This window comes from Littorina saxatilis, linkage group LG1 (assembly GCF_037325665.1).
Source record: "Littorina saxatilis isolate snail1 linkage group LG1, US_GU_Lsax_2.0, whole genome shotgun sequence".
Taxonomy (NCBI): domain Eukaryota; kingdom Metazoa; phylum Mollusca; class Gastropoda; order Littorinimorpha; family Littorinidae; genus Littorina; species Littorina saxatilis.
In genome coordinates, this window is record NC_090245.1 from 42,883,508 (window position 1) to 42,901,822 (window position 18,315).

The following is an 18,315-nucleotide window of genomic DNA, read 5'->3' on the forward strand; positions in this document are numbered from 1 at the left end:
GACACAAGTGCGATGAATGTGGTACCAGTATTTTTGTGGTAAGTAAGGATGCATTTCTTTGCTGTAAGCACATTTACAATGCACATTTAATCTGTTTAGCAACATAAACGAAAGCATGGTACAGTGCCGCTTGTTTGTGGTCTATCTTTTCGCGGCAGATGCGTAACAATTAGGGTCTCAGTTGGAAAAAGCTGCTCGGAACCAGAGCAGATTTGGCTTGGGTTCTTTGAGTGTGAATGATCGACGAGTGGCTTGACATTTTTAACGAATCATTACTGTAGCCTACTTGAAACCATCATCTGTTTCTGAATTTGTCATCAGTTATGATTGAGCAGTCTCATAGGAATCGTCCATAAAATGTTAAACCGAAAAAGGGCAGACGATTCTGAATCACACAGGCTGCTGTACAAAATCAGATCTAAAACGATATTTTGAACTGCGACGTCTGCGTAAATGCCCTGTAACAAAATACCTTGTCCTGGTCATGTATATACACATCAGCTTCTATTGGGAAGATCAGTATTTTATATTAATCACAAATACAAGATTAGAAATAGTTCTGAAGATCGCCTTTGATTTCAGTTTCAGCGGCAAACTAGCAGATCTGTCCAAACCGGCATCGTTACATGGTTGAAACTTGAATAATCCCAAATAGATCTGAGTGGGGGTAAGTTTTATAGTATTTCAATTTTTTACGGCAGTTTTATTTAAAGATAGTGTAGTGGATGTCTCTGGTGAAGACTACAGTTATATGAATTTTTTTTTGTAATATTAAAATGATTGTTCTTTATTTACACAATTGAATAATTTGTATTTATTTGTTTGCAGATGACGGCATACTGAGTGCTCCAAGAACATACGCCTGCTGGCATTTTGTGTCTTTTCTGAAGACGTTGAGGCAAGCAGAAGTCACGGTCCTGGCCACACACACACAATGACATGAACAAGAAATGATATTTTTTCATGGGCATATCCAGTATTAAAACTTTATTACCATGCAAACGCAACGATTAGAATTTAGAGAAGGTCATCGGTCACACACACACACACACACACACACACACACTGGGCGGATCCGGAGGGGGGTTCCGGGGTTTCCGGACCACTTAGGAGCCGGCCTTTGTATTCTAAGTGACAATTTTGGAAAGAAGTTGGCTAATTAGTTTGCTCAGGTTGCGTCAGATCGATCAATTGTCCTTGTGATTCAAATTTTTCTTCTTAATATATTTACTTTTTTGGAAGGTGTATTAGGGGATGTTTCTTGGTTCAGATTGATCCATTTTCCTTGTTTTTATCAACATTTGTCGCACCCCCCCCCCCCCCCCCCCCTCCCAAGGAGGTTGAACGCTTCGCGTCTTCAACCAAACGCTTCGCGTCGTCAAATTGTCCCTAAAAGAAATTTGGAAACTCCCCCTTAAAAATGATGTGATCCGCCCCTGCACACACACACAAACACACACAAATAGAGAAGTAATAAATGGATACAGTTTTTCTTTATTTAAATTACAATCAGATGTGGTCGTAGAACAGGCACTGTAAACAAAACGTAGCATGATATACCACTTGTGTGATGTTTCGGTCAATATCTTTATTTTCCTTTCAGAAATACATTGGCGTTTTGAATGTCAAGGGAAGTGATACAAATTCTGCAGCGGGCTATCAAGAACGCGAAGGCAAACAAGGTAAATACCTACTTCTGACATTAGTTTACTTATTAACTCTTTCTATACTGGCCATTATCTCCCCAGTCTCTCCCCAGAAACTGGCCATTTGCATGGGTTTGCAAAAAATTCTCAAAAATAAACAAAACAAGATGCAGCCTTCAAACTCATAGGTTTTATTGTGAATATATTGCTAAAACATATGCCAAAGTTTGGTTTCATTGTTGTGAAAAAAAATAAAAATATGATGTCCAGAATTTATGGGTTTATTTTACGCAATACGAAAAAGGGGGTATGTATTTTGACTTAGAAGCATTTTTTCTTATGAAGGCTCTGTTTGCAACAAAACTGTTTCTGTTTACTTGTATGAAGATTGTGCTTACACAAAAACATAACAAATACCAACTGATTTTCCATTTGGTGGTCATGTAAGCATTGTGCATGTGAACATGTCCGAAAAATCTGATCACACACCATGTGGTCGACATGCAGACCTGAACGGCCAGTGTATGGTGGCAGAGTTGGAAAATAGGAAAAGTCTTGATGCCAATCCTTCATCAAAAACCGAAGAAAATCGTCATTGTAATAAGTTTGCTTTATTCTAAATCAAACGACAAGGATAGATGACAGACACAACGACAAACACATTCAATTCTATGTAAAACATACACAATGCTCACGTTAACAAGCTGGCCATAACAATGTGCCCATCGTGCATGAAGTGTGGCTTTGGTCGGATCAGTAGCCGTGCTTTGTCTGCGATACTAAACATGAAATTTTGTTAAAGCGACGATTTAGCAATGTTGTTGTTGCTGCTGCTGCTGTCTGTTCTTGTCACGACATCTCGTTTTTTCCCTCCTGATTCTGAGAAGAAGCTGTTTAATTGTGATATCAGGCCTAGGAACCCCTGATTTTCACTTGGAGCATTCTCAAAGAAACTTAGCGTATGTTAAGAAAAATGAGTGTACTCCACACTTTGTCTTTTGTTGTTCGTTGTCGTTGCATGTCTACTGTTCCACAGCCACCTACTATAGCTGATGGGGTCTATGTCGACCAAAAGAATGGGATTCACTGTAGGTCGAGTTCCTGTAGGTGGATTCTCTGTATACCTAAGACTTTAAAATTGGCAATCTTGTATACAGGGAATACCACAGGGTGTAGTTCCTGTAGCGTTTTGCTAATATCAATGAAAGTCACGTGATGCATAGCGACATCGTTAGAATTTGATGTTTTTCGATTTTTGTTGTTGATATTTCTTAGAAATTCGAGTATGGTTTGCAAGTTTTATTGAAAAACTGCACCCTGTGGGATTCCCTGTATACTAGATTGCCAATTTTAAAGTCTTAGGTATACAGGGAATCCACCTACAGGAACTCGACCTACAGAGAATCCCACTCTTTTGGTCGACATAGACCCCATCAGCCCTACTATAAGTGCAAGTGTTAAATGACATATTTCCACAAAAGACTGCTTGCAGAGAATCATGTGATGCCAATGACAGGTAAGGACATGTGGTAATACATACTACGTTTTGGAACCAGGGAAAATGCAGCACAAATTATTTATCAACCAAATTGATTGACTTGTGCACCACGACAAAAGTTTTCTTTGATCCATAAAAGGTCTTTTGCCAGAAAAATTGCTCTGAACATCAAGTACCCTGCAAGTTGTCACACATTTACATTATTGAAATAAAAAGAAAACACACCAGTAACCAGGTTAGGTACGTTAATATCTATAATCAATATCTCGGCACGTTACTGCCTTCTTCGGGATGCATGGTAAGCTGAACATTATTGAACAAAATAATCGGTTTAGATTGTATACTTTGATTCCTGAACGAAGAAGCAGAGGAACTGCATACAACTAGGACTGTAATATCAGCTTTTGCCTGAAACACACACACATACACTTATAAAATTAATGCAATGTCATTGTATGAAGCCAGAACAATCACTAACTTACATAGTTGGTCACACAATTACCCATCACTGAACAATAAATCGAAGTCGGGTGGATTCAATGACTAAAGCAGTAAAGGCTTTGAAAAAATCCTCATCACAAAACATCCCCCCCCCCCAAAAAAAAAAAAAAAATAAAATAAATAAATGAAATAAAACAGGTTGTGTATATAGCGCAGTAAACACCCTGCAGGTACAAGCAAAGATTTGACAGAGATTATCCTTGTTTTATATAGCACACATTTTCTAGTTTTAATCTCTCTCTCTCTCTCTCTCTCTCTCTCTCTCTCTCTCTCTCTCTCTCTCTCTCTCTCTCCCTCTCTCTCTCTCTCTCTCTCTCTCTCTCTCTCTGGAAATAAATTTATTGACCTGTGGGTTATTTGCGTTTGTATACACATTGGTGATTCGTAAACTATGTTGAAAGAGATTGTCAAACAATATTATTTATGGGGTGTCTTAAAAAAAATGTATATCAACAAAATCTGTCATTATTATCAGGCACACGGTTTTAACAAAGCTATGTCACGGAATGCAACATAAGTGGCTTAAAAAGTCGTGTTTTTGTGTGTGCAGGATATTCGCTAGGACAGGACCTCAAGCTGAACCAGCACAACAGCGATGCATTCTTCCATGGCTTCCACAAAAGTCTTTCACCTATAGCGGGCATTGCATACAGATAGTCCAAAGAGGGTTAGGGTTACCCTAACCCTCCTTTTTAAAAATTCTTTAGACCAATTATCCCTCTGTTCCCATGTTAAACATGGAATAATTCTGGACAAATGCGAGGACGTTAGCTTTTTTTTAATTTTATTTATTTTATCATTTTACTTATCATTAAAACTTGTTTAGATTTCGATTCGTAAACCATTTACAGTAATCCTTTGTTTTTTAACTTTGTTCATCTTACCACAGTCACTTCGTTGTTTAGATTTATCATTAAATTTGTTACCATTATGCAGGAAAATTGTAGAATAAAACCAGGAGAGCTTTCGGTAGAAGATATTTCCTGTGTCAAAAGTTAATGCTTATTCTGATTGATGGGTGCTCCAAACTAAGTTATTTTGACTGCCTTATTCGAATTCATTTCCAAGACAGGGCTGAGAAGTGGAGAAGCTTAGGAGAGAGTATCGTAAAAATTGTCTGGGTGTTTAGGCAAAACTTTCGAATATGTCAGATTTTACTTTAGAGGATTTTAAATACTGTTAACTGACAGTAATGCTATAACTTCTACACCATTGACTGGATAACTTCATATTCAGCATACTTAAACTTGATTTTATGCATGTGCAGTTCACAAAGTGGCAAATTTGTAGGTTAAATTATCTAACTTTTGCATCACCAATGACACCAACGCTTTCGTGTCTGAGGATTGCCCTGAACCTAGCTGTAACTGCATGCTTTCTTCAGGTCATCGATAGCCTGGGGGTTGAAGGGGATGTTTTTACATACTCAGACATTCAAAATAATCAAAAAGGTAAAAGCCTGAAGGGTTTAAATTAGGTAAAAATGGCTACCGCTCAATGTCAAAACTCGTTCTGTTTAGTCGACCCCCGAATTTGGAGAAAAAAATTAAAATTGCACAAAAGTCAGACCATTCAATTTACAAAATTGCCACTTACTGGAAAGGCAGAACATAAACTGAAGTTAATGAATACCATATATAAAATAATTGGTTCAACAGATGCAGAAGTAATTTGCATGGTTGTGGGTGTCCTTTTTAGGGGGGTCAACCCTGTAGAAGAGACGATTTTCTTTAATTATCAATCCGTAATATATTGTTTGTTATGCATACAAGATTAACATTGACAAATACTTCAAGACTCCTCATTGATCTTAAGAAATGTTGTGTTTTTTTTTTGTTACTGACTGATTCACTTTCTATTCACTTTACTCTACATAAGTCACGACAAGAAAAGCAAGGGAGGTAATTTCTTTGGAAGAGGTAATTCTCTCCCCTCAGAACGATTGTTGTAGTTTGTTTGATTTTGTTCCCTTCTAATAAGTATTATTTAAAATAGATCTTTACATCTTGATGTGAAAGGCGCAGTACCCCCCTCCCCCCAGGATGTTAAATTCTAGGTTGTGTCCATGTAAAATCCTGATCCTAGTCAAGATCCGAGTTGGTTTTTCATGCAACTGTGCCTCTTTATGCCACTCAATTAGACATACTTTGCAATCCATAATTGCACGAAACTAAGTACAGGAAATACGTTGTCGTGTTTTTAATATTACATAATGAAATAAAAAATGTCACAACTGGTTTCGTGTTGGGCTTTCTCTCTCTGTCTGAATCTCATAATTACTTCCTTCTGAGGCCTGAAATGTGTTGCAGGCATTGTTCAGCTTACATTTATTGTATCTACAATTTTTGTGGATATGTTATTAAGTGTGTCTGTGTTTCTATCATTCGTTATCAGTGTGGTTAAAAAAAAAAAAGCACACGTCAAAGTAATTTACCCTTCATCATTATCAAAACATGCAGATACAGGTAATAAATATTTGTCATACTTTAAACAAATACAATGTTTGTTTGTTGCGTTTTTTCTTTTTTTCAGAGAAAACACACATTGTATTTGTTCAAACGTGTATATTCTGCACTTTCTAATACCCTGCATGGATCTCCAAATCAAGAATAATGAAAAGTCGTCTAATAGCCCTGCAGCACTCACACGAACATGATAGAAGCTTGCATGTATGTTCTGCGCGAACTTAGAATCCGGTTTCATTCTAGAATGGACCGGGTCCAGGTTGGAATTCTAACCCTGCGCAAGTACAGGGGTGCCATTCTAGAATGAAACCCTTGTTGCTGGTCCATTCTAGAATCGGCCGTGCGCAAGGTTGGAATTTGGGTCCAAGTTGGAATAGTCATTTCAGTTAGACTATCACACAGCCAAAGCCACAAATGTGGATTTTCTGTTTGTTTTTGTTTTTTGTGTGTTTGGTTGGTGGTTTTTTTTCTCGGTTTTTTTACACTTTACTCAAAGACATCGTGAATTGGGATTGTGATGTTCTGAAAGTGATTACGATTTTGAGAGACACTCAGCACTGATCGCTACGAACGGAAATTTCCGGACTGACAGTGTTTTGCCGATCTCGCTTGTAACTTTTAATCTTATTCATATACATGAAGTTGGTCTTCTGAATTGTGAAGATATAATGTCAACTTTTTTTTAAACCTGTGACAACAGCTCTATAACTCACTCTGTCCTTCTGTTGGCAGTCTGTCTGTCGGTTAGTCGGTCTGACCGTCTGTCTGTCTGTCTGTCAAAAAAATTGTCAAAAAACCGGACATTTCCGTGAGGGAGACAGCGCGCGCTGACATTGCAAGCGGCCGCAACCGGCTCTCATCACAAAAACAACTGCCCTGCAAACAATACCGCCCTGGTAGTCCCCCTTGCTATGGTCTGCCTTTGTTTATTGCGTACTCAGGAGTGTCAACTTTCTTGACATGACATGACATCGCAAGATCGCCAAAGGATTTTTTTTCAGGGGTAGACAAATCAGCCCCATTTTATCAAAGGGAAGGTGCAGGTGGAGATAATTCAAGGGAAGACAACTCTGTCTTACCTACAAACATTACGGCCCCCTTTATTCAAGGGTTTCATTCTAGAATGGCACCCCTGTACTTGCGCAGGGTTAGAATTCCAACCTGGACCCGGTCCATTCTAGAATGAAACCGGATTCTAAGTTCGCGCAGAACACATGCACCCAGGCTCGCTGTCTTCGGCTAAAAGAGCTTACCGTTGGATCTTCGCTCAGACAAATGTAGCTGTCTTGTCCACTTGCTCCTGTCGCATAGATCTGCAATGTGCAACATCATCTTTGATTAATAAGTCTGAGGCAACAGACAAACACACACGCGCGCACATTTGCGAGAGAATGCACGTCAGTCTATTCAATCAAACAGTATAAAAACATACCACAGACGTGGTGGTGGAAACTGGACATTCGCCGTATAACAAAATCAAGAGATTCATTTGTGTGTGTATGTTTAATCAAAAGTTCATCTTGCGCACATTCAGTCTGTATTGTAACAGGACCCATCCCGTAAAAACTTCGAACAGATCTATTAAATTCTGAAATCCTTGACAAGTTTTTTTTCCAATCATCTGTATCTGACCGAAGTAAAAAAATAAAAAAATCAGCCAGTACACGCATCTACCCCCTTACACGACAATACATATGTGGCGAAAAAAGGAATCGAAAGGGGGGGGGGGGGGGGGGGGACAAGGAATAAATTAGATCCAGAAATAATTCCACTTCATCATTCCAAAATTCAAGTGTGAAGTGATCAGATACTGTGGTAAAGATACGTGCTTAGTATCACAACTGAAAATACAAGCCCTAGGGTTTTAAATCAAGGAAACAATTAAAGTTAAGGAAAGATCAACAGAAATGTCGAGAACATGTAAAATATTGTACTTACAATCCGTTTCACCATGCTCTTCGAATAATAATCTCCCAGTCAGCCTCGTGCTTACGACTTCGACAGGATGTTGCCTCTCACGCTGAGCCAGTACATTTGGAGTGAATTCAAAGGCCAGAGATGCAATACAAGCACATTAGTTAGATCCAATTCATTTACATTGCTACCTTGCCCAATTTATATGGCTATTTCTGTTGGTAACATCACACATGTGGCAAGCAGTGCTTGTTGCCGACTCTGCTGGAACAGACAGCAGACGATTTTATTTAGGAACCAAATTCTGATTGGTTAAAACATAAAACCGGAACTCAAAGTACCACTTGTTCTTTGGAAGTATCAAATCAAGAACAGATAAGCAGGTAAATCTGAAATGGGTTCAACACTTTTAAAAAATCGTAGTAAATCAGAAAACACAGTAAACGTTGGAAAAATCGTCCAGTATCGCTTCTACAGGTCTATACTTGGACAAAACATAAAGCAATTCAGTAAAGCTGACACTTCAAAATGTCTGTTTAGTTACACTTTAAGGTATTAGAACACACCTGACAGTACGCTGGAGTAGCCTCCCTTCCCGGATTTAGAACGCGTTTCGTGTCGTAACAGATTATCCACTTATTAGCCATATCCGTATGCAAAATAATGAAATAAACATTAGGAAATGTCAGAAGTTTACAACTATCGACATTCTCTATCAGTGCAATAAAAAACAATCGTTAGAACTTGCATTTACGACATGTCGTGCGTGAGAACGTGTCACTGTAAACAAGCACTTCTTGCCTGGCTGAAGAACCATACGAGGAACAGACAAGTAATGGAAAGCAGTTTGCGGATAAACATAACAAACTGCTGATGAAAAAGTGTGTTCGTCCCTGCTCTGGATAAAAGACATTGGACTGATGACAACGTGGCAGCGTTCACGCGAACAGATTTTTTTCAGATTATCGCTTCTACATTTTATTGCACGTACTTGGGGCAGATCAGAATTTCACACTGGAAGATGACAAATTGGTCTTGTGAGTTGAGAACCACATGTTCTTTGCCGACAGAAATCACGATGGGACAAGATGCAGATTGTGTTGAAGAGATGTTTGCAGATTATCGCATCTACATTTTATTGCTCAGATCAATGCACGAAGTTGGGGTAGATCTGAATTTCGCAATGCCGGACGACGACAAATCGGTCTTTTGAGTTGAGAACCACATGTTCTTTGGCGGCAGAAATCACTATGGGACAAGATGAGGATTGTGTTGAGGAGGTTAATACTGACTGGCTTTAGATGAAGAGTTCCTAGACCTGGTTTTTGTAGAGAGGCATCATGATGATATCCTGTGTTTTTTTTAACGTTCTTGGTGACAACGCGCCAGAATCGCACGAAGATCGAACTCTCGAAGAAAACAAGTTTATCGCTGAACATCGGAAATGTGAAAGTATTAATTACTCTTCCTGTCTGATCAGTCTCCCCGTTAAATCTACAGGCTACATTATTTATCAGGTAACTTACCAAACCGGAGTGTGTGTGTGTGTGTCAGTGTCAGTGTGTGTGTGTGTGTGCCAGATTACCACCATTAACGCACCCTTTTGGACTTTTCTACGTAACCTTACTATGCCTGCTGTGACATTCACGAGGATTATTGTGATTCTTGGACAATCGTGTGCCTGTGCTGGACTTGCAGGAAGACAAACGGCGTCGGAACGGTATACGTGCTGCCAAGTGTGCACGCCCAGAGCGCAGTGTGAACCGAGAGGGAGTGTGCCATTGTGTGGAAGTTTTGCTTGATTGATTTATTCATGATTTAATTTGCCTTTTGGTTCAATAGAAAAATCTGTGTACGTTATACTTTGTATTTTGTGGTGTGATTCGCCCGAGTGCGAGACCCCCATCCCCGAACGCCTCTGTGGGTAGAATTGTATAATTGTGTGAGTAACGTGAGTGTGTAGATGAGAATGTGAAAGTTGCTTTGGACCCAGACACACACAGCAGACTTTAACGCAACAGCTAAGTTTCAGCCTGACAAAGAAATTCGAGTGACACAGCTAGCTAAGGGCTGCACTTGTTATTTCTCTATTAAAACAAATGTTTCAAGATCTTTAGGCCAATAAAAAATAAATTGTCTGTTTCTAATAACATGGGTAAACAAAATAGGGTAGGTAGGTAGGGATTTTTAATTTTTTTTGCCAGGATAGAATTCTTCAAAATAACTAAATGACACAAAGAGACAAGACTCGCTATAGATAAATTTATTAAAAAAAAGTAAAAAATGTGACAAAGAATATAAAATGATTGTTTTACCTGGTCTGGAATCTTCAGTAGTAATTGCATAAAAAAAGTCTGATATATATATATATATATCAATTATCATGTTAACTTTTTCTTAAAATGGGTGCGCTAAATCCTAGTCTGTTTGTTTTTAATGGACTAAGCAATCCTTGGACTGACAGAAAATATGTATTTTAAAAATGTCCAGTTGCAAATTACTTATTTTTCTAATTGGAAGAGAATATACACTCTTTTGTGTTCAAATGGGTTGGGGGCGGGGGTAGTAAAAGGATCACAGTTCAAGATTGTGCGCGACAAGAGGTGTGTTTCTTTTAACTGTGATAAAGAGCGACAACTCAACTTGGTATCTAACACTATTTCTGAACACTGTAACCACTGTAACCACTTTAGCACTTTTAATTTATTTTTTCTGTCTTCCAAACTTCTTCTTCTTCTCCTCCTCTTCTTCTTCGTTCATGGGCTTAGACTCCCACGTTCACTCATGTTTTTAGCACGAGTGGATTTTTACGTGTATGACCGTTTTTACGCCGCCATTTAGGCAGCCATACGCCGCTTTCGGAGGAATTCCAAACTTCTAATTCAGCTTCAAAAAATGAGAAAAAAAAGGTGTTTTTTTAATTCAACAGTTAAATCACTATGTTGGATATTCTATTTTGCTTCCCTATTTATCTTAAGTTTTTGATCATCTGATTACCTTGCTTTCCTATTTGTAAGATAATATGCACTCTTTTCTGAAAAATAGGTAGGGGGTGGGGGCAGTAAAAGCATCAAAGTTCAAGATTTTGCACGACAAGAGGTGTGTTTCTTTTAACTGTGATGAAGAGGGATAACTCAACTTGGTATCTAACACTATTTCTGAACACTGTAACCACATTAGCACTTTTAATTTTTTTTTCTGTCTTCCAAGCTTTAAATTCAGCTAATAAAATGAGTAAAAAAGTGTTTTTTTCTGAATTCAACAGTTAAATTACTATGTTGGATGTTCTATTTTGGTTCCCTATTTCTGTTCTGAAGTTTTTGATCATCTGACTACCTTGCTTTTCTATTTGGAAGACAATATGCACTCTTTTCTGAAAAATGGGTAGGGGGTGGGGGAAGTAAAAGCATCACAGTTCAAGATTTTGCGCGACAAGAGGTGTGTTTCTTGTAACTGTGATGAAGAGGGATAACTCAACTTGGCATCTAACACTATTTCTGAACACTGTAACCACTTTAGCACTTTTAATTTATTTTTTTCTGTCATCCAAGCTTTAAATTCAGCTTATAAAATGAGTAAACAAGTGGGTTTTTTTCTGAATTCAACAGCTAAATCACTCTGTTGGGTGTTCTTTTTTGCTTCCCTATTTCTGTTCTGAAGTTTTTGATCATCTGATTACCTTGCCTTTCTATTTGGAAGATAATATGCACTCTTTTCTGAAGAATGGGGAGGGGGTAGGGGTAGTAAAAGCATCACAGTTCAAGATTTTGCGCGACAAGAGGTGCGTTTCTTTTAACTGTGATGAAGAGGGATAACTCAACTTGGTATCTAACACTATTTCTGAACACTGTAACCAGTTTTGCACTTTTAATTTATTTATTTCTGTCTTCCAAGCTTTAAATTCAGCTAATAAAATGAGTAAAAAAGTGTGTTTTTTCTGAATTCACCAGTTAAATCACTATGTTGCATGTTCTATTTTGCTTCCCTATTTTTGTTCTGAAGTTTTGATCATCTGACTACCTTGCTTGTCTATTTGGAAGATAATATGCACTCTTTTCTGAAAAATGAGTAGGGGGTGGGGGTAGTAAAAGCATCACAGTTCAAAATTTTGCGCGACAAGAGGTGTATTTCTCTTAAAATTTGTGAAGAGGGATAACTCAACTTGTTATTTAACACTATTTCTGAACACTGTAACCACTTTAACACTTTTAATTTATGTTTGACTGTGTTCCATGCTTCAAATTGGGCTTCAAAAATGGATACATAAGGTTTTTTTTCCAAATTCACCTGTAAAATCACTATGTTTGATGTTCTATTTTGCTTCCCTATTTCTCTTCTTCAGTTTCTGATCATCCGATTGTTTTTTTGTTAACATATTCACAATACAATATCACAATTTCTTCAGTAGGGTTTGCGTGAAAAAATCTCATACCTATGCTCAAACTTCAGTCGCTATCTCAAAATTTTGCGCGACAAGCTCTATTCATTTTGTTTTTTCCTGATAAACAAAACACTGAACTAACATAAAAACAAACCTTTAAAACTGCCTAACCACTTTGAAATATGGCCTCAGGTGTGAACTCCAGCCTTAAGAACATCCTAGGTGCCCTACGTAAAGAGCGAGCATTTTTCAAAGAATTTATTTTCGTGGACCCTCTGATCAGCAAATCAAGCGCCTCGTTTTGGCGCTAGAACTAACTTTTAAAATCTAGATAATAAATTGACAGCTTGTTACACAAACATTCTTAAATCATAAAAGAATTGTTTTTCATCATGACAAGATCCACGGGGGATAACCGGCTATACAGTGGTAAGCTGGTGAACAGTGGTAAACACTCGATTCGGCCTGCATTTTCCCGTTTTACCACAAAGTTGTTGATTTTTGTCTGGATTAAAGGTGAGCTACTGCATCTGCGATGACTAACTTTGTTTCGAAATGCATAATATGTTGAAGAAAGATTTGTGTTTTCCCGTATTTGAATGTTAAAACCAGAAATCGTGGTGACGAAGCACCGGAAATGGCTGCTCGGTGGGTTTCAAATGTAGAAATGCGCTTGTTTTTACAAATACAGCTTGTATTCAGCTTCGGTGCGGGAGTCTTAGTGACAAAGGAGTCATACTTGATGCAAAGAAGTGCTATTGTCGGGCTGGAATCATCCGTTAGAGCGTGCAAGCAAGAGGCGGTCAAATATGCGAGATGATCGTACACCGGGTTGAAGACCGTCGGGAATGGGGCAGCAGACGCATAATCCGGTTTGATGCATAATTTTCTGTTAAACTAGACATTCGAACACACTCTCTCTCTCACACTTCCTCTTTCTCTCTCTCTCTCTCTCTCTCTCTGTCTCTCTCTCTCTCTCTCTCTCTCCTCTCTCTCTCTCTCTTTCTCTCTCCCTCCCCCCTCTCTCTCTCTCTCTCTCTCTCTCTCTCTCTCTCTCTCTCTCTCTCTCTCTCTCTCTCTCTCTTAGCAGTCTCTCTCTGTTTCGTAACTGAATAGTCGTCGGTTGCTAAAAATCCCCCCCCCCCCCTCCCCCGACTTACCTTCAATATAATGTCGAATTGGAGTGGCTGTCATCCGTTAGCCAGACAGCATAGAACAATACTTTGAGGGGGAAAGGAAACACACGGTCCTTAGCGGATGACTTTATTCAGACAACGAAGTCATTCGGCGCTCAGCGTTTTCCGGGTAATTTTGGACGAGTCCATCTCTCAACATAGGGGGAACTCATGTGATCCAATATTATAATGAGCTAATACAAAATGCTGCGGAAAAAATGTTAGAAGTCTTTTCTGAAGTAAAACAACAGCACCGTTTTACCGCAGCATTCTTTATTTAAATTTTACTGCACTGAAATGTTTTCCTGCGAAAAAAAGAGGCTTCGGCGGATGATGACATTATTCAGAAATGCTGCAGAAAAAAAGTTTTTCTGCAGTATTTCTGTTTTCCGCAGAATAACTGAATGAAATCATTATCCGAAAAGGATAGGTAGTCTCTGTTTCCGCGGCGTTTTGTCCTTCTTATTATGACATGAGTTCTCCATTTGTTGAGAGATGGACTCGTCCAAAATTACCGAGAAAACAGCGCCGAATGATTTCGTTGTCGAAAGTTCAAAGTTGCAAAATTACGCTGGTAACACACTTACCTGTCCGCAGCATTATCAAATTTGCATAGACGGACGCAGTAGTTCACTTCGTTTTCGATTTGCTTAAAAAATTATTCTCGCTTCTGATTGGGCCACTGTTGAGCAAGCTATTATATCCCCGAGTGGGGAGGGGGGGGGCGGATACAAACGCTACTTTACAAGATCGTTAGTTTTTCTGGGTAAACAAACTATTACAGGTTATTTGTTAGAAAAAGGTATTCCCAATAATGCTGCATAAAAACATGTAAACATTATTTTGCGGAAAAACTACTTTGAGAGGGAAAGGAGGCACACCGTGAGGATGTCATTGTCCTTAGCGTATTATCCGTTTTTCAGCTTTTCTGCGGAAAAACAGTAATGATGTAGAAAAAAACCGGTTTACCTGCAGCATTTTTGAATAATGTCATCATCCGCAGAAGCATCGTTTTTTCCGCAGCAAAACAGTTTTTCCGACAAATAATGCTTACATATTTTTCCGCGGAATGATTGGGAATAACTTTTTCTCCGGAATAACTTGTCAATCAATCAATCAGTATGAGGCTTATATCGCGCGTATTCCGTGGGTACAGTTCTAAGCGCAGGGATTTTTTTTAATATATATTTTTGGGTATGCAATTTATATCGCGCACATATTCAAGGCGCAGGGATTTATTTATGCCGTGTGAGATGGAATTATTTTTACACAATACATCACGCATTCACATCGGCCAGCAGATCGCAGCCATTTCGGCGCATATCCTACTTTTCACGGCCTATTATTCCAAGTCACACGGATTTTGGTGGACATTTTTATCTATGCCAATACAATTTTGCCAGGAAAGACCCTTTTGTCAATCGTGGGATCTTTAACGTGCACACCCCAATGTAGTGTACACGAAGGGACCTTGGTTTTTCGTCTCATCCGAAAGACTAGCACTTGAACCCACCACCTAGGTTAGGAAAGGGGGGAGAAAATTGCTAACGCCCTGACCCAGGGTCGAACTCGCAACCTCTCGCTTCCGAGCGCAAGTGCGTTACCACTCGGCCACCCAGTCCTAAGGAGACACACTTGTGACAGTTTTTTGTACCCAGAAAACACTGAGCGCCGAATGACTTCGTTGCCTGAATAAAGTCATAATCCGCTAAGGACGACTACCTCCTAACCGTGTGTCTCCTTTCCCCCTCAAAGTATTCAAGTTGCTGACTGGCTAACAGATGACAGCCACTCCTATTCAACATTGTATTGAAGGTTAGTCTGGGGTGGGGGGTGGGGGTGGGGTTAGCAACCGACGACTATTCAGTGACAGAACAGAGCGAGACTGCTGAGAGAGAGAGAGAGAGAGAGAGAGAGAGAGAGAGAGAGAGAGAGAGAGAGAGAGAGAGAGAGAGAGAGAGAGAGAGGGGAGTCGGAGTCGGAAATTTTATTTGTTAGGCCTCCGGCCCATAACAAGACTGGTGACACATTATACAAGCGAACAATGGTTAAAATAAGCAGAAAAAGCAACATTATGGACCTGCATCTTGCAACTGAGCATTTTCCAGAGAATCAGTGCGAAATCGTAGTGCTTTGTAAATATACGTTGCTAACTGTCTTACCACTTGGCCATTTGTTGAGGATAGTAATTGGCACATTCTAAACATGGATGGGTTCCGATAATACTTTGAGGCTATTAATTCAACTCTGATCTCATTATATGCGGGACAAACAAGTAAAAAATGTACTTCCGTCTCCAGTGTATCATCTGAGCACTGTCTACGTTATTCACATTGGGTTTATACTGTAAATAGTGGTTATTTAAGGGTGACATACCAAATCTGAAACGTGCTAACATTCTTCTCAAATGAACATTTCTTATCTGATACAAATAACCACTCATACACAAGGACTGCTTAAATAACGAATACACATTATAAAAAACGTGTGATTCAAGGGAACTATGCCAATCCTGTCTAAAGCAATCGACAAGTCTTTGGCGAAATTCTCTTACAAACGTGGAAATATCACCAACACCTTGTGCTTCCCACACTTCACCAAATCCATACTTGTACAAAACATTACGAACGTTACAAGCCCATGTCGTGTAATTTTGCCTTTGTATAGACAGTAGCATATTATACACTTTCTTGGGGTACCTGTTGCCATCCATCCGAGTTAATCGAAGCCAAAACTTCATACACTTTATGTGCGTCACCACAAACAGAGGATAACGTCCTGTTTCACCGTAAACTATATGCCTTGGTGACTTCGAATGGACACCGACAAACCTTTTAATGGCAGACAAATGTACTCTTTCAACAATTTGTTGATCAGCAGAGAGTCCCCAGACCTCCGAACCGTACGTCAAGATCGGTTGTATTTGACTGTCAAACAGTTTAAAAAATGTATCAGGAGAATATTCCCCAATACTCCAAAGAGAGAGAGAGAGGGAGAGAGAGAGAGAGGGAGAAAGAGAGAGAGAGAGAGAGACAGAGAGAGAGAAGGAGGGAGAGAGAGAGACAGAGAGAGAGAGAGAGGAAGAGAGAAAGACGAAGTGAGAGAGAGAGTGTTCGAATGTCTTGTTTACATACATTTTGCATCAAACCGGATTATGCGTCTGCTGCCCCATTCCCGACAGTCTTCAACCCGGTGTACGATCATTTCGCATATTTGACCGCCTCTCGCATGCACGCTCTAACGAATGATTCCAACCCGACATTAGCACTCCTTTGCATTAAGTATGACTCCTTTGTCACTAAGACTCCCGTACCAAAGCTGAATACGAGCAGTTTTTGTAAAAACAAGCGCATTTCTACATTTGAAACCCACCGAGCAGCCATTTCCGGTGCTTCGTCACCACGATTTCTGGTTTTAACATTCAAATACGGGAAAACGCAAATCCTTCTTCAACATATTATGCATTTCGAAACAAAGTTAGTCATCGCAGATGCAGTAGCTCACCTTTAATCCAGACAAAAATCAACAACTTTGTGGTAAAACGGGAAAATGCAGGCCGAATCGAGTGTTTACCACTGTTCACCAGCTTACCACTGTATAGCCGGTTATCCCCCGTGAAGATCAGTACAATTCGAAGTTTTGAAAGTTTGAAAAAGGAAAAGCCCGGAAACGTGTCACGCAAACCGCCTTTCTCGTAGCAGACGACGGTTCTGCCTAGCGCCCGTTCCTCTGAACAGTCAACTGTCATCGCTCTAGTTCGTGTGAATCGCAGCCGTTTGTTGCGTTTAGATACAGAGGTACACAATAACGTGCTATTGCAGATGAGCTTACAGCGAGTCCCATTGAAATCACAAACTGACGACTACATTGTGAAAGAAGGAAATTGGATCACACGGGTTCGCGATGGCTCAGGGGTAAGATAAACCACGCCAAAATAAATTCTTTGAAAATTGCTCGCTCTTTCAAGGAGGGCACCTAGGATCTTCTTCTTCTTCTTCTTCTGCGTTCTTGGGCTGAAACTCCCACGTACACTCGTGTGGGTTTTTTTGCACGAGTGGAATTTTACGTGTATGACCGTTTTTTACCCCGCCATTTAGGCAGCCATACGCCGTTTTCGGAGGAAGCATGCTGGGTATTTTCGTGTTTCTATAACCCACCGAACTCTGACATGGATTACAGGATCTTTTTCGTGCGCACTTGGTCTTGTGCTTGCGTGTACACACGGGGGTGTTCGGACACCGAGGAGAGTCTGCACACAAAGTTGACTCTGAGAAATAAATCTCTCGCCGAACGTGGGGACGAACTCACGCTGACAGCGGCCAACTGGATACAAATCCAGCGCGCTACCGACTGAGCTACATCCCCGCCCTATCCTAGGATGTTCAAAACCGGTGAGTGTGTAAATGAAAGGGTGTTTGTACTGTGTGTAAAGCCTGACAGTGTCTGTGATGGTTTACGGGAGGCTTACTGTGGCTTTAACATATCAACTATGAATACAACCATACTATTTAAACATCAAATACAAACACATTCTAACAAAATAACGTAACAATAAACTTACAGCAACACATTATCCACTTAATCTCTACCCAGCCTCCTCTTCCCTGGCGATATGCTCATTTCATGACGCACTGACTTCCCTTGGCCGCCCTACTCCCCTGATCTCGACCCACCCGACTACTTTCTGTGGGGGTACCCAGGACAGAATATACGGCAACAATCCCCAGACCCTTGA

The 18,315-nt window shown here is 39.8% G+C and overlaps 1 long non-coding RNA gene across 2 annotated transcripts; it reads left to right on the forward strand.

The window, feature by feature from the left end:
- LOC138970407 (uncharacterized) lies at positions 1–4,761 on the forward strand. Of its 2 annotated transcripts, XR_011456929.1 has the most exons (5): positions 1–38; positions 583–667; positions 829–898; positions 1,604–1,682; positions 4,196–4,761. It is a non-coding gene; the product is annotated as an uncharacterized lncRNA (long non-coding RNA). The 2 variants fall into 2 exon arrangements; XR_011456928.1 differs by lacking the exon at positions 1–38 and having other exon boundaries at positions 443–667.
- Positions 4,762–18,315: the final 13,554 nt, after the last annotated feature.